Source organism: Dasypus novemcinctus, chromosome 4, assembly GCF_030445035.2.
Source record: "Dasypus novemcinctus isolate mDasNov1 chromosome 4, mDasNov1.1.hap2, whole genome shotgun sequence".
Taxonomy (NCBI): Eukaryota; Metazoa; Chordata; class Mammalia; order Cingulata; family Dasypodidae; genus Dasypus; species Dasypus novemcinctus.
In genome coordinates, this window is record NC_080676.1 from 157192198 (window position 1) to 157209728 (window position 17531).

Here is a 17531-nt window from a genome sequence, read left to right on the forward strand (position 1 = left end):
TAGGGATAAGAATTCCAGGAATGCTGTGTTTATCAGAGGGCTAGTGAAAAGAAGAGTAACTGTTGTGTTGGTAGTGACCTAGAAACAAGAGCTTCCAGCCAGAACTGCTGAATGTGCTGATGTCACTTAAGGTATAAAATAAAGTAGATGACCAAGCTGGGTGCCTGAGGTAGCTGCAAGTTCCTGTAAACTCCTCATGGTTCACTTGGCCCTGCTATTTTGTGTCTTTCATTTCTTCACTGTCTCACCCGCCCTCCCCAGCACCGCACCAAACCTGTTCGGCTGCGACTGCACCTCCCCGGTCGTGAGCAGGCGGGAATTTCAAGGAGTCTGGAGGCAATAGGTGACGAGGTCCTATCCCGCGGAAGGTTGTTGGCTACAGGGAAACCGGTGCATTGGAGGCGGCCCAGATTAGGTGGGTGCTGGAGGTAAGCCCGGGCCGTGCAGCAGGTGTAAAACATGGGGAATCGCGCTTCTTCTCAACGCCATTTGTATGTTCCAGTGTTGCAGGCACCATTGTCTGACCGAGGTTCTAAGGTCACCACCCAACAGTGCGAACCGTTTTTAGATTTTGTTCAGCAGACTGGTCCTTGGTTTCTGGAGGGTGGGCCAGAGCTTGAGAGACCACTACACTGCCGAAGGCCCGAGTAAGGTTCCAGGAAATACTTTTACTTTGTGGGCCTTAATCCGTGATTCACTAGATCCGGTTCGTGAAAGTGAAAGAGGCGCTGCTGTTCCTCTTTCGGCTTCACTGGCCATCACAGCATGTGGTTGTGAATCTTTGTTAAAGCAGCCTTCTGCTCCTCCAGTAGACCTAGGTAGTAATAGAAAGGGCGAGGAAGACAACTGTGACTCTTCCCCTGCTGCCATCCAACGACAGCTGTCACAGTTGTCTTTGGAGGATCAACAAGTGTTGCAGAAATCCGCCCCTGTCGGTCAACAGTGCCTTCCCTCTAATGTGGGCTCGCCTCCCCTAGAGTCTCCTGAGGCTGGGGTCCCTCCTGGTCTGTCTCCTTTATAGGCCGATCTCCTGTCCGCCCGGATGCAGGGCGAGGATGTTTCTGAATTTACTCTTTTTCCTGACACAGAACGCCCTGCTCCCAACCATCCTGGCCAATTTGTACGTCTGCATGAACCCATTCCTTTTAAATTGTTAAAAGAATTGAAATCTGCTTGTGGCACATATGGGCCCACTGCCCCGTTCACTTTATCTTTGGTGGAATCGGTAGGTCAAGGTTCTCTTTGTCCCAAAGATTGGATGGTTTTGGCTAAAGCTTGCTTGATGGGGGACAACTATTCATTATGGAAGAGGAATTGGTTTGAAGAAAGTAGTGCCCAAGCAGAGTCAAATCATACTCATAATCTGTTATTTACCATGGATGTGTCCACTGGCACTGGAGCCTTTGACCCCATTGAGCAGCTAATCTTGTATGGCCTGTACGTTTACCAGAAAATTAGCACTTGTGCTCTACACGTGTGGAGGCAGCTCCCCTCTCAAGGGGAAAGAACTCTGGAATTACCCAAAGTTATACAGGGTCCAAAGGAACCCTATGCAGATTTTGTTGCTCACCTCTTTAAAGCCGTGGGCCGGGCGGCGGACTTGGCCCAGTGGTTAGGGCGTCTGTCTACCACATGGGAGGTCCACGGTTCAAATCCCGGGCCTCCTTGACCCATGTGCAGCTGGCCCACATGCAGTGCTGATGCGCTCAAGGAGTGCCGTGCCACGCAGGGGTGTCCCCCACGTAGGGGAGCCCCAAGCGCAAGGAGCGCGCCCCGTAGGGAGAGCAGCCCAGCACGAAAGAAAGTGCAGCCTGCCCAGGAATGGCGCCGCACACACGGCGAGCTGACACAACAAGATGATGCAACAAAAAGAAACACAGATTCCCGTGCCGCTGACAACAGAAGCGGACAAAGAAGATGCAGCAAATAGACACAGAGAACAGACAACCTGGGTGTGCGCGTGGCTTTTTTGAAGGCCTTTGCACCCTCCTCTGCACCTATTTGTTTTCAGTGTCATCGAACTGGTCATTTTCTGCATGAGCGGCCATATAATGTAGGGACTGGAGCAGTGCACGACTCTTGGTCTTTGGGCCCCTCCAAACCACACGAGCCCACGAGTCCATGTCTTTGCTGCCTACGAGGTAATCATTGGGCCAGTGAATGCAAATTTAGAATGCCTTCTAGCAGAAAAAATCCATGGCAACCCTCCAGCCCTGGCCCCGACAAATAATGGGGGTGATTCTCCCCACAGCCGCTTTTCGCCCACAGGGAGTAGTACCAAACACCCCCCAATTTCAGCTATTGTCCCAGGAAGGTCCCAACACCTTTCGCTCAAATTCCTCCTCCAGTCCCAACCGTCCCTCTATGAAACAGGACTGGACCCCTGTGCCACCTCCTGGTGGGTATTAACTCCTGAAATGGGGCCACAAGCCACTCCTACTGGTATTTGGGGGCCTATTCCTCCCTGCTTTGTAGGCCTTATTCTCAATTTGCCCACAAAAGGTTCAACTGCTCTTCCAAGTTTTACCCATTTCTATTTCTGGCAACTTTTGCGAGGACATCTGTCTCCCTGTTTTGGCTCATGGCATTCTTGCCATAGAGTCAGGAAAGCCTTTTTAACTTCTCCGTTTCTTGCCTAGAGCTGCTCCCCGAGTCATACCAAAAGGTTCGCAAACTGCATATTGGACCCAAGTTATAAAAACTGAGCGACCTATGCTCATGCTCAAAGTCAGTAGAAAAACATTTGAAGGCCTCATTGATACAGGAGCTGATATTTCCATTTTCTCCCAAAGCCTTGGCCTATCACGGTTGGCCATTGACCCCCACCTCTGCGGATTTGCAAGGTGTTGGCACTGCCCATTATCATTGTCACAGTTCACAAATTTTGAAAGGGGAAGATGGGGAAGGACAACAAGGATGGTTTCAGCCTTTTATTTTACCCTCTATTCCTGTCGATCTGTGGGGACGTGATGTGCTGGTGGGTATGGGATTGTTACTAACAAGCCCTTCAGCAGCTGTCACTCTAATGATGCTTAATCAAAATTTTCATCCTTCCAAAGGACTTGAGCAACATCAGCAGGGCATCGTCTCTCCTGTATCTTTAACTCCAAATACAAAATGACAAGGCTTGGAATATTCACCTTTTCCATAGGGGCCGCTGGAGCGTCTCTCCCCCACAACACTGTGAGGTGGACGGAATGACCATCTGATGGGATTCTTGAGCTCTAAGCTGATGGAGATGGAATGGTCCTGTGGCTATCGACAAAACCACCTCCTCTGGATGTGGAGGAATAGTTTTAGAAGCAGAATGAGAGGCATGAATCTACTCAATAACCCGGGTTGACTGCCATAAGATGGCTGTTGGTGAGAAGGGGGTAGGGCAAATCAGAAGTTCAGTAGGCTCAGTAGGGTTAATTCTAATTCACCGAGCGGAAGCCAGTGGTTGTTGCACAAGCTGTAAGGCTTGACGAGCCTTTGGGGTGAGGTGACGCAGTGAGGATGGGTCCGGATCACTGCGGAGAATGTCAAAGAGAGGACTGAGCTCCCCAATAGTGAAGCCCAAAGAGGAACGGATCCAATTTATATCTCCCAACAATTTTTGAAAATAATTTAAAGTACCGAGGGAGTCTATTCGTATTTGTGGGGTTTGCAGACGAATTGTGCAGGCCTCAACAAGCCCTCAGCCAGGGCTTTTCTCCCCTACAGTTATCCCGGTGTCCTATCAGCTTCTCATTTTAGATCTTGAAAATGCCTTCTTTGCTATTCCCCTGCACCCAAATGGTTGGCCATGATTGACTTTTCAGTACCTAGTCTTAATTTTCAAGAGTCCCTTCAGTGATTCCAAAGGAATGTTCTTCAGGGTACGGCCAATAGCCTCCCCCAGGTCAGGATTTTGTAGGGCGAGCTCTTGCTCCGGTTCAGAACCAATTTCCCCACGCTTACGTATTGCATTATGTGGACGACATTCTTCTCGCTTCCTCTGAACAAGAGGAGCTCCTTGTTCTGTTTGATTCAGTCCAGCAAGCCCTTTAACCACAAGGCCTTATCATAGCCCCAGTAAAAATACAACATAGCCCGCCTTTTCTTACTTAGGACGCCTTATTGAGGCCCACACAATTCGTCTGCAAACCCCACAAATACGAATAGACTCCCTCAGTACTTTAAATGATTTTCAAAAATTATTAGGAGATATAAATTGGATCCGTTCCTCTTTGGGCTTCACTACTGGGGAGCTCAGTCCTCTCTTTGACATTCTCCGTGGTGATCCGGACCCATCCTCACCGCGTCACCTCACCCCAAAGGCTCGTCAAGCCTTACAGCTTGTGCAACAACCACTGGCTTCCGCTCGGTGAATTAGAATTAACCCTACTGAGCCTACTGAACTTCTGATTTGCCCTACCCCCTTCTCACCAACAGCCATCTTACGGCAGTCAACCCGGGTTATTGAGTAGATTCATGCCTCTCATTCTGCTTCTATAACTATTCCTCCACATTCAGAGGAGGTAGCTTCGTCGATAGCCATGTGACCATTCCATCTCCATCAGCTTTGAGCTCAAGAACCCCACTGGATGGTCATTCTGTCCACCTCAGATCAGCAAATGCAACTCTGGACCTTCTCCTCTGCTTGGCAAGTTGCTTTAGCCAATTACCCAGGAGTTATAGATAATCACTACCTCTCTCAGTAGCTTATACAATTTCTCAAAACCACTCCCTTGTGCTTTCCTAAAATTACTCAGCATAAAATTACTCATGCCCCCATTCCTGAGGCACTTAGAGTCTTCACTGACGGATCTGCCTCCGGCTGCACCGCTGTCCATTCACCCTCCTTCTCTACTGTTCCACCAACCCCTTACACCTCAGCACAACGTGTTGAGCTTTTTGTGATCACTCTTGTTGTCCGTACCTTTCCGCAGGGTGATTTAAACCTCTTCTCCGAGAGTTATCATGGTGTTAGAGTGGCTTCCCAGATCGCGGTTGCCAGCTGTAAGGCAGTGGAGTCAGAGGAACTTTCTCCATTTATCTCATACTCTACAGTCCCTCACTGTGAAACCTGCTGCTGCTTGTTATTTTGGGCGCCTCCGGTCTCATCCCGGTCTTCCCGGCCCTCTGAGGGAGGGCAATGCCCATGCTCATTAATTGGCAGCCGCAGTAACGTTTCCTTTCAGACAAGCAGGTAATTTACATGGCAAAGTTCATCTAAATGCTTCGGGCCTCCATCGTCTGTTCCACCTCACATGGGAACAGGTGCGCTCTATAGTTACAGCCTGCCCCAACGGTATCCCGCACCTTCCCGTTCCTAATCAGGGCATAAACCCTCGTGGCCTGCGTCCGAACCATTTATGGCAAATGGATGTCACCACTGTCCCTCCTTTGGCCGCTTGCGCTGGGTCCATGTGTGTATAGAGGCTTACTCTAACGACATTTTGCCATGCGCAAACAGGTGAAAGTGGCCGCCGCGTTATTAATCACTGCCTCTCAGCTTTGCAGCCCTTGGTCAGCCCACAACTCTCAAGACCGACAATGCACTTTGATACTCCAACGCCCGCCTTCCAGCATTTTTCCAGGACCTGGTAAATGCTCATATCACTGGCCTTCCACACAAACCCCAGGGACAGGCCCTTGTCCAACGGGCCAATGGTACGTTGAAAACGTGCCTAACTAAGCAGCAGGGGGGAGAGGAGCCCTGGGGGCTGACTGCGCCCCATCGCAGTCTTGCGGCCACGTTACTGACTTTGACTTTCCTTAACCGTGCTACAGATGGCTCCGCAGCAGCAGAAAGACGTTTTCAAGGCCCGAGTAAGTGTGGTCCAGCTCCACCAGTATATTGGAAAGACCTTGCTGTGGGACAATGGAAAGGACCAGATCCTGGGTTAATGTGGGGTAGAGGTTATCGTTGTGTTTTTCTAGAAGAGGCAAGTCAGCCGCTGTGGGTGCCAAAGCGACCTGTGCGCCACGCTTCCATCAGGTTGCCTTGTGCCAACGATGGCAAGCCCCTGTCGCAGATGTGCCGTTCTTCTCCTGCTCCTGCTGCCTATCTTCGCACCCTTGTAGGACCATGGGACTTATCTTCCTGCTCCTCCTGTGCTGCATTCTGTCCCGGTGTATGTGAACGACACCGCCGGGATGGGCGGCTTTTTTGGTGGTCGTATTTCCACACAAGTAGCCGATCTGTTTAACTTTTCAGGCTTCCCCGCAGCTGCGCCTACGTGCTTCTCTCCTCGTGACGCTCGTGGCTGCCTGCGTACACAGCAGGAACATCAAGCCACCTTTGCTGCTGGTATGGTGGGCACTGTTTCCAGCCCCTGGGACTTGGACAAAGATATTCGGACTATCGGTAGATGGGGCTTCTCTGCTGACACGCCTCTTGCTCCCACTTACGGCCCCCTATCCGCTATGTGCCGATGATACAAACCTAGAATTTCACGGGTTTCCCCATGGCGCCAACGTGCTTGTGTGCCTGCTCATATGCATGAAAGTATTGGACGCCAGAAGGTACCGCATACCTGGGCACAGCGCCTTGATCGTACGCATCTGCGTGTCCATCTTAAGCCTGCAGGAGGTTTTGTCGGCAACGTCTTCACCAGCCCAGAAGAGTACTCCAACGAGACCTTTGGCAGTTGGTAGCTGCCATGCATGATATTAACTTGACGAATCCTGGAACTGGGAACTTGCAGCTTGTGTCTGCCTATGGACTTCGGGCTTGCATGCCCTGCCCTTATGCTATTGAAGCAGGAACTGTTAGCATTACAAAAGTGGAAGGTTATTATTATTATTTTTTTCGGTTGAAGAAAAAAGTCATTTATACACATAGATACATATGTACACATGAATGTATTCTTGACAAAATAAGGAGGTAATATTCATAACAATTCCACTCTTCATTTCTGAAAGTAGTACCATGGTTGCAGGTAGTATTTATAACAATCTTTTCCCCCTACCCATTCTGTATTCCCTTTATCTCTGCAAGCATCTCAACTGATAAACTGACATAGTTGTTTGCTTAGAAGGGTGACCCAAACCTTCATTCTTAGAGGATCTTGGCCTTTAGTAGTCCTACCTGGATTGAGTAGTAGTAGTTTTCTATTGACTTTCTTTTTATTTATTTATTTTATTTCTCTCCCCTTCTCACCTCCTGCCCCAGTTGTCTGTTCTCTGTGTCTATCTGCTGTGTGTTCTTTGTCCACTTCTGTTGTTGTCAGCAGCATGGGAATCTGTGTTTCTTTTTGTTGTGCCATCTATGGAAGGCTATTTTTATGTGCACTGTTTGCATTGTAATTTTTTAAAAATTTTTTAATTTAATTCATTTTTTAAAAAAATATTACATTCAAAAACATGAGGTCCCATTCAACCCCACCGCCCCCACCCCCCATTCCCCCCACAGCAACACTCTCTCCCGTCATCATGACACATCCATTGTGCCTGGTAAGTACATCTCTGGGCATCGCTGCACCCCATAGTCAATGGTCCACATCATAGCCCACACTCTCCCATGTTCCATCCAGTGGGCCCTGGGGGGATCTACAATGTCCTGTAGTTGTCCGTGAAGCACCACCCAGGACAATTCCAAGTCCCGAAAATGCCTCCCCATCTCATCTCTTCCTCCCATTCCCCGCACCCAGCAGCCACCATGGCCACCCTTCCCACACCAATGCCACATTTTCTCTGTGGACATTGGATTGGTTGTGTTCATTGCACATCTATGTCAAGTGGGGGCTTAGATTCCACATGGATACTGGATGCAATCCTCCTGCTTTCAGTTGTAGGCACTCTAGGCTCCATGGTGTGGTGGTTGACCTTCTTCAACTCCATGTTAGCTGAGTGGGGTAAGTCCAATAAATCAGAGTGTAGGAGCTGAAGTCTGTTGAGGCTCAGGGCCTGGCTATCATATTGTCAGTCCAGAGATTCAAATCCCCTAAATATATCTTAAACCCCAACACCAACTACAATTCCAGTAGAGTATCATGAAAGTCTTGTGAAAAGAGATCCCATCTGAGTCCGGTTCCATCATGCAGAAACACCAGCTCCAAAGAAGGGCCATCTGACATGGCAGTGAACCCCTTCTGCCATGACCATAGTACCCTCGGGTCTCTTTATCTCTCAAAAGAACCAATACCTGGGGTTGTATCTACTTTATCTGTCTCTGATACTCTGCTCAGGTGTGCATAAGGGCAATCCTTCTGACAACCTCCAGACTCTTTTTTAGAGACTTGTAGCCATATAAACTAATTTCTCCTTTCCATTTCCCCCTTACATTAGGTCAAACAGCGTTTTAAAGCCATGTTATTATATGTAGACAGGGATATTCTGCTGATCCGCATTGAACCTTTAATTCAAGGTCATTTTCTAGTTGCATCTTCAGCTGGTATTTGGTAGTGATCCCTCGGTGCCAGGGAGGCTCATCCCCGGGTGTCATGTCCCATGCTGGGGGGAATGCACTGCATCTACATGCTGAGTTTGGCTTCGAGATTGGCCACATTTGAGTAACATGAAGGCTGTCAGGAGGAAACTCCCAGGCACAATGCTGCTCTAGGCCTTGTTCTTATTGCAGGCATATAGGCTCACAAGCATAGTCATTAGTATCAGGAGCTCACTGTTGGACCCTCATTCCTTCCTGGTTCTTACCGTGGTCCCCTAGGGACCACGACAGAGCACCCCCGGCCAGGAACCCAGTACCCCCCCAGCTGTTGTTTTTAATTGTTTCCGCTATGAATATATCTAAACATTACCATGCACCCTGGACAAATGCCCTGTATAACTCCCTGTCAACCATATATAGCCTGTCAATAACATCCCATACCAGTATTCCTCCGCCGTCATTGTTGAACCACTCTGTGATCCAAAACTTCCTGTAAAGTGAATCCCAATATAATGTCAGGTTCCCTTACTAGTAAAATGGAATATAGTGATGAGTTTAAAGGTTAGATCTAGAGTACATTTTGATTTGGAAAAATTTCTACACCCTGTCTTTTTCTTTTCTTTTTTTCCTAATTATTGAGCTTCTCTTCACAAGAGTCTTAGATCACAGTAATTCATATATACAATATACAGTACTCCCACACATCCACCATAAAACCTTTTCCCTTCCACATTGATAATCTTTTAACTTATTCATATCATATTTACTGAAACTGATGTACAGACTCCGAAACAATAGCTTTCAAACAAGGTGACATCTGTGCTTACAATGTGGTCCATACTTTAGGATATACAGTTTTCTAAATTTTTTAGTTATCCTATGCTTTACATTATGGTTTACATTATTAGTCTGTCGTCCCCTGTATGTTTTTGGTGTAATATTACATGTTTTATATTCATCCTCGTGCACTCTCGTGAAACTCCTCTCTTGCCCCCACATTTACCTTGGTTCCATCCATTCACTATCCATTGTAATTTAACGAGCTATGTTACCGCTGCTAATTGGGATGATAATCTTTCGACAGTTTATCAGCCTACTTTTGCTATGCTCCTGCACGCTTAAATATCCCCTGGTATAGTGACACCAGAGAGTGCTGCAAATTATCCAACATCAGTTAGTCCCCCAGTGCCCTCAAGCTCTAGGTTTAACTGTGGCTGGCATTGTTACACTTATAACAGTTATCGTATCATCTGTTACTGCTGGACTTGCACTTTCTCAAAGTATTCAAACTGCACATTTGGTCAATTCTTTAGCACAAAACACTTTCTTGGCCCTCTAGGACCAGAAACAAATTGGAACAAAACCTAAATACTTTAGAGGAAACTGTAATCTCCTTGTGTAACCAACCTGATGCTCCACAATAACAAATGCACCTACAGTGTCATCCTCAATATGCTTTTGTTTGTGTTACCCCCATTTTATTCAATGATACAAAATGGAATTGGACTGCTGTCATCTCCATTTACAAAGGTTTTGGATCATGAAAATATTAGTATAGATTTATGGAGCCTACATGATGAGATTCTGGCCCTTCAAGTGCCTCATCTCGCTACCTTAAATTTCTGAAGCTATTGCTAACAGTCTGTTAAGCAGTTTGCAAAACTTCCCCCCTTGGGCCCTTCTCTGTCACAACTTTTGGTATCTGTCAGCCCTGGCCTGTCTTGCTACTTATCTGTTGCCTATTGCCCATAATCTGTGCACGTTTGCAACAATAGATCTACTGCATACAAACAGAGAACACCCAGTTACGTCTGACTCAAAAGGCCTTATGGCATAATAAGATGTGAACAGCCCCCTTGAAAAAGAGCTGCCTGGGACAAGTTTCTTGTCCTCACTGGCTGGTAGTCAATGATGGGTAAGAGCCCCAGAGGGGGCCAACCTGAGACAGGCACAGTCATAGCTGGCGGCCTTTTTCATTCTATTCAAGAGAAAAGGGGGAGAGATGGACAGCCCTGCAAAGCAGGCTCCCAGGTTCACAGGAAGAATGTAGATGAAGAAGGAGGAGCCCCTGGGCAAGGTGATGCGCTGAACAAAATATGCTAAGTATGGATAAGAATTCCAGGAATGCTGTGTTATCAGAGGGCTAGTAAAAAGAAGAGTAACTCTTGTATTTGCAGTGACCTCGAAACTAGAGCTTCCCACAAGAACTGCTGAATGTACTGATGTCACTTAAGGTATAAAATAAAGTGCATGATGAAGCTGGGTGCCTGAGTAGCTGCAAGCTCCTGCAAGCTCCTCACGATCCACCTGGCCCCTGCTATTTTGTGTCTTTTGCTTCTTCAACTTCTTACCCCCCCTCCTTGGAACCACGTGGAACCTGTGCAGCTGTGACAAACCGGCGCGGGTCGCAGCACTTCCTGACTGCTAAATATCCTGCCCACAGCCTCCTGGGCCCGGCATTCAAGGCTTCTCTCCTGGGCCCCTGCCCCATCTGCCCCCAAACCGAAGCCCTGCTCCGTTCAAGCTTGTTTCTTGTTTCTGAAAAAGACCCGTGGGGTCGCACCTCGGCCCCCTCCAAAGGCTGGTCTCTTGCCCTCCCTCAGACCCCACGGTCCTTGCTCTCCCCTGGCTCCATCCAGCTCTACTGGGCTCCTGGGCTCATCTCCTGGGGCACCTCCTCCCTGGCTCACAGACCCCTGCCCGGCCCCTTCGGCCTCCTCCAGATCCTTCCAGCTCCCACCATCTGCCCTGCTGGCTTGTCCTTGCAGTTAACCTGCTTTGCCTCCTGTCTGTGTCCCATGGCCCCAGCCAGCTCCCTGTTTTAGTCTGGGGTCCAGCTCCTAAACCTGCGCTGCCCTCTGAGAGCTCAGTTGGCATCTGTCTGTGGGTAAACGACCGAGCAGCCAATGCATGCCCACCTCATTTACCCCGCTGTGTCCACTCCCTTTTACAGACCATGCACGGCCGGGCCTTCCAGATTCTCATCGCTGGCTCTTACTACCCTGTGGGGGGCCCCCGTGGCCCCCACATCTTTGAGGCCCCGGCAATGCAGGGGTGGTTCCCAAAGGCAGCCTGATGGCGGCTTCGGCAAACCTGAGCCAGTCCCACGTACCGGTGTCTGATTCCTCTTCCCCAAAAATTGCATGGAGGGTTGGCTCAGAAGGACCTTTTGAGAATCAAAGGTAAACTAAATGGCTTGGGAATTACAGGGACGTTTTCATGGACTCCTAGAGTGGACTTTCCACATGAGCTCTCCTTTTCTCCACCTTTTCCCCCTATTCACCCCACATTGAACCAGTTGGACATCCTGGCCATCTCTATCATGAATGTCAACCTCTCCCCACCCCGGTGGAAAAGCTGCTGTTATAACTTCTATGTTCCCCTACAACAGAGGTTCTCAGCCAGGGGGAGTTTAGCACCCTCACCGCACCCCCGGGACATTTGGAAATATCTGGAGACATTTTCAGTTTTCACGACTGGGTAGCAGCTTGTGGCATCTAGTGGGCGGAGGCCAGGCACGCTGCTAAATATCTTACAGTGCACAGGACAGAATTGTTTGGCACCAGATATCCTTAGTGCTAGGCTGAGAACCCTGCCCTAAATGTATTACAAATTGGAGCTTCTAAGTCATCGGTCTGTTTGATCTGAGCTGTGATTGGACACCTCTGGCTGCTCTTCCCTGCCCAGAGAAGCTGCCAGCACCACCCACAAGGGGTGGAGAGCTGGTGGCATCTTCTGACTTGGCACGGAGCCAGAAGGCACAGAACTCGGGCAGTCAATGAAAGCCCAGGGATGCGCTGGGGGTCCAGGGCATTTCTGGGAGCTGGCTGCAGGGAGGCCTCCCTTTGAAATTCAGAGCGCTCAGTCCATCCAACTCCCAGGAAGGGCCAAGATGAAAGGCTGTTGAGAGACATGGAAAGAGACCACTTTTGTTTCTAAGCTTAGGGAGAAGGGTGGAGACTTTTCTACGGGAGCCAAACTGCACACACACCTCTACTGGGCCGTGAAAAATGTGCACGTCAGCAAGACAAAGGCACGCATGTGACTGGGCTCTCCCAGCGTCCTGCACACACGGCTTACAGAATGGAAGGTGGAGGCTTATTTGTTCAGTGGAAATTCTCAGGTAATGGCTCTGCCTGTTGCGGCAGGTAAAACTTGGAATTTAATCGTGCTAGATTTTTTCAACACAGGATTTCTCTGACAATATTTGAACAGATGGTGTGTGCAGCGGCACCTACGACAGTAAGAGGACCCATGGGTTTCCAGCGTGAGACCCGAATTGAGTATCTCCCATGGTTGGCCAACTTGTACATAGAAGCCAGAGTACTAGAAGATTTTGCCTCTGCAGTATTTATAAGCAACTGGTCTTAATCTGATGATTTTTGCCGTGTTTCCCCCTCCAATTTATTAATTTTATCAGTAAGGATTGCTTTCAGCTGTGAGTATAAGAGCACACCCAACAGAGTGGCTTAAGCAATAAAGACAACCAATTATCTCACATAACAGGAGCTCTGGAAGAAGAAAATTTCAGCCTTGCTGTCATTTGGCTGAATGATGTCACCAAGAACTCTTTCTGTGGGGACATTCTCAGTAAGTTAGATTTTCATTCCTAGGCACATTGTCTCATGGTTACAAAATGACAGCCACAGCTCCAGATACCACAACATTTCAAATGGAAAGGAAGAGAGGGTGGGCAGCATTCTGAAAGCCAATTGTTGCTCGTGTCTCGCCCAACCTTGACCAATGATAGCCATCTCCAACACCTAGACTCTCCTACCTTAGCGCTCAAGTGGTTTAGAATTCAGGATGGGAAAAGCAGTAGTATTTATTGGCTTCCCCTGAAATCTCAGCCTCCATAAGGAATGCACTTACATTAAAATATTAATTCATTTAACTAGTGTCTTCCTATGTGTCCATTTAATAACTGATGGAACAGTAAACTGGAGCACATAGCCTCTGTGTCCATGAATAATTAAATGAATGATTTAAGTGATTCACTTAATTATTCAGTCCATAGTATGTTCTAGATATCCTTCTAGGAGTTGTCAGTAGAGCAGAAGGCAAACATCTCTGCTCTCACAGAGCTTACATTCTGCCGAAGGGGCCATAAAAGAAAGAAGTGGCCCATGCTAAGGAAAAGAAAATAAGGATGGGGTTGAAATTATAGATCATGCAACAGGGAAGGCTCAGCTAACAACATGGATCTTACTACAAATTTTGAGTTTAAGCAAGGTAACTTACTCTGTCCTATCACACAACAAAGAAGCTTAATCATGACCCTGTTAACTATTTCATTCTCCCAAAATTCCTTCTAGGCCATTCTTCCTTTCTTCCTCACCATCTTCAGCATCTGCCACCCCTAAGCACATCTTTCAGGTCTTCTAAAACCCCACGTTAGGGAAGTGGATTTGGCTTAACTGACGGAGTGTTCGCCTACCACATGGGAGGTCCAGGGTTCAAACCCAGGGCCTCCTGACCCATGAGGTGAGCTGGTCCACACACAGTGTGATGCACTCAAGGAGTGCTGTGACACACAGGGGTGCCCATTGTTTAGGGGTGCCCCATGCACAAGGAGCACGCCCCACAAGGAGAGCCGACCCGTGCGAAAAACGCAGCCTGCCCAGGAGTGGTGCCGCACACACAGAGAGCTGATGCAGCAAGATGATGTAACAAAAAGAGACACGGATTCCTGGTGCTGCTGACAAGAATGCAAGCGGACACAGAAGAACACACAGCGAATGGACACAGAGAGCAGACAACGCGGGGGAAGGGGAGAGAAATAAAAAAAAAAAATCTTTAAAAAACAACAACAAAAAACTACATTCCTCCCTGCTAAGCATGCAGGGAGGCACCACTGGGCTATCCCCTAAGAATGTTCCCATGGGCAAGTCAGCCTTCCTCAGTTTCCCCGGAACTTTGAGGAGACAGTTGCTGCCATCTTGTTGCAAAGGATTATAAGCTTTATCTTAAAGCAATGGGAAACCCACTGGTTTTAAGCAGGGGAATGGAGAAATCACATTTTTGTTTGTTTTTGTTTTCTGAGGTACCAGGGCTGGGGATTGAACCCAGAACCTCCCATGTGGGAAGCAGGCACTCAACCACTTGAGCTACATCCATTCTAGATATGTTTTTTTTTTCAATTCATTTTGGCCTCCATGGAGAGATAATAACATCTTACTTTCATATACCACTTTATGCCCTGTAAAATGCCACCCTAACTCCTTTTCAGAACAAGGTGGCTATAAATAAACACATTTTTCAAAGGGTTTCCACAACATTGTCTAATTTGAACTTCAAAACCACCTTAACAGGGCTTGATGTGTGGCTTTGGCAAATTAGTTCATCTGTCTGTTCCTGGGTTTCTCATCAATAAAATGGGGATCTTTGTACCTATTTCATAGGACTATTGTAAGAATTAAGCAATTTAGTACAAATAAGGTGCTGAGAGATTGTCTAGCACGTAGGAAGTACCTAATAAACATGAACTAGTCCAAATTGTGGTAGTTGAAAAACGTGGCTGCAAATTCTTTCTCCCTCCTTCCACTGGGAGAAGGGGCAGTGGTGAGGGCGTCTACTTCTTCTCCCTAGGTGGGCTCTGTGACCTCCTTGACCAACAGGATAAGCAAAAGTGACACTGTCTGACTTGCAGAGCTGTCACTCACGGCCATGCCCCTTCCATCTTGTTCACAAGAGCACTCATTCTGAGAGCCCTGAGCTCCTGTGTAGACCACCTTGCCTGAGATCACCTCACTGCACAGGCCACATGGGAACTCTGTCCACCACCCCTGCCGAGCCCAGCCATCCAGCCAGCCCCGCCAAGGTGCCAGCAATCTCAGTCCTCCAGACAGCCAGAGGTCTCTGTCCATCAACGCTGTGTCAAATGGAAGACTCGTCCAGCCAAGCCCTGCCCACTCAGGGCTGTAATAACATAATTGCTACTTTAAGCTGCTAAGTGCAGGGGTGGTTTGTTACACAGCAACAGCGAACTGAAACACTATGACTACAGTTACTGGCTTATAGTTTTATCACTGTTGCTACTATGTGTGGTGTCAGTAATAAAGCCCAGATCAGGTATGTGCTGGCCTGCCTGCTTCACAAAACAGGAAATAAAGGGACAGGAGCCTAAAGGTGTTTGCCCAGGTGAGTTAGGACCACAATCAGTCTCCTGGTCAAACGTCTCCCCACCATCCGGCACTGCCTCTCTACTTGCGTCTTGCACTAAGGTGCTGCCCTTTTGGGAACTGCAGAAAGACTCCTGTGAACTGCAGGGTTCCTGCCTCTCTGGGACACCTCCTCCAGCAAAATTACTCATTTTATGGGCTCTGGCCCCAAAGAACGTACCGACCTCTGTGTACGTTGAACACCACCAAGCCGTCATCCTAAAGAACGCTGCAAAATTCAAAGCCAAGCCAAATGCCACCCTTTTTGAATAAAACTAATGGAAAGTCTAAATTCCTGTTTCCCCCGCAATATAACAGAGGTACCTTGGAGAGCCTGAGCTCTGTAATACCCCAGGGAGACAGCCACCAATGACCTTATTCTCTTCCTACCTGGCGATCTGCAGACTGCTGTTAATCAACATTATGTAACACTCTCGGAAAGCTGTACTTGCTGGAGGAAAATACAACCTCCCTCTCTTGAAACACCTTCTACTTGTTATTCAAATAGGAAGTTATTCTTTCAGAAGGAGCTACATCTGTCAGCCCAGAATTCCTAACTGCCATGTATAAAGTTCTTACCCTATCCCACCTTCTCAATAACTTTTTCTTTCGCTTAACTTTTCCCTAGATTTTCTTTATTTTTGACAACTCCCCTGGGCTCCCTGACAGGAAAAGTCTTTAGGACGGGGGTTATATGGGCTTTTATATTCAGTGCTGCATTATTATGTTTTATTATTAGGGCTTTCAGCTGAGAATAAGACAGTAGGACAAATCCATGCCAAAGGCCGTCAGGTTTTTACTCATGGTTCCACCGATCCAATATTTTCTTTAAACCTTAATGGACCAACTTTATTGTCTCCTTCATCCACCGAAGAGGTATTCAGTGTGTTCTGAAAAAAATGTGTTTTTGTTGGATTGGCATAGGTTTTAGCTCTTTGGTAGGAAAGGATATGGTAAGTAGGCAAAAATTCATTTTACTCTACCCGTGCAAAATTCTATCCACTTACTTCCATTGTTTCCTATGAGTGCCATAAAAGGATTGGGATTAAATTGTCCCTTTCCACTGTTGATCATTACATGATACCCTTGGCTTATCAATGGGTGGCTTTTCCAGTTTTAGGTCTTGGCTGAAAAACACACGAATTAGTTCATTCTGCCTCCTGTGCTGTGATCACACTGTCTTCAGGCTCTCTCTACATCACAGATGATCCTCCGGTAATACTCTCTAAGGCTGTCATTCAAGCGAGACTGAATCTGTTGAGCTAGTCTTGGCTATTTTCCGACAAAATTTCACCCAGAAGGCAACAGCAAGGCAGAGATTCTCTGCCTAACAGCTTGGACTACGGGCCACGTGGTGGATGAGGGCTGAGGAAGAGGGGGCACCTTCGTTTTCAAAAGAATGGGATTGACCCGGTGGCCACCCCCACCTCCCCAGTGCATCTCTAAGCCTTTCCTATCAATGAGCACTCTTTGGGGTTGTCTGGACACCAGCTGTACTGAGTGGAGATCAGAGCCGTGAAACCAGGGCTTCTGGGAAAGCTGCAGGCAAAGGCCGGTGGGGTGTGGCCGCCTGAACCCGATAGGTTCTATTTAAATCTGCAAACCAGCCTTTGCCTGCCATTCCTGGGTTCTCGGCTGAAACCTCTGGCTCCGCAGGCCTTACCTAGTAGGCTGCCTGTGATAGTTTCCAGATTTAGCCTTAAAATCCGTATTATTTATTATACCCTGCCTTGTTCCAGAGAGGGTTTAAGGCAGCTAACTTAAATATATAGTCGTGAAAGGCCGATCCAGCTCCTCATTTGGTTAGCGACGTTCTGCTATAAATGAAATTTTTTGAAATCCTCTTTCTCATTATAGAGTGACTTATTCAGGATGATTACCTTGTTGGGCAACAAATACATGTCACTAGCAACTGAATACAGTAAAGTATCTGTCCCCAAACTTCCTTCTGGCCTTGTAAATTTCAGCTAATGTAGAGCATTTCGTTTCTTCCTAACCACCAGGAAATCTGATGT

General features: G+C 47.7%; 1 long non-coding RNA gene across 1 annotated transcript; it reads left to right on the top strand.

The window, feature by feature from the left end:
• Positions 1 to 265: 265 nt before the first annotated feature.
• On the top strand, positions 266 to 6869 carry LOC111759428 (uncharacterized). The gene is made up of 2 exons (XR_002793414.2): positions 266 to 428; positions 5480 to 6869. It is a non-coding gene; the product is annotated as an uncharacterized lncRNA (long non-coding RNA).
• Positions 6870 to 17531: the final 10662 nt, after the last annotated feature.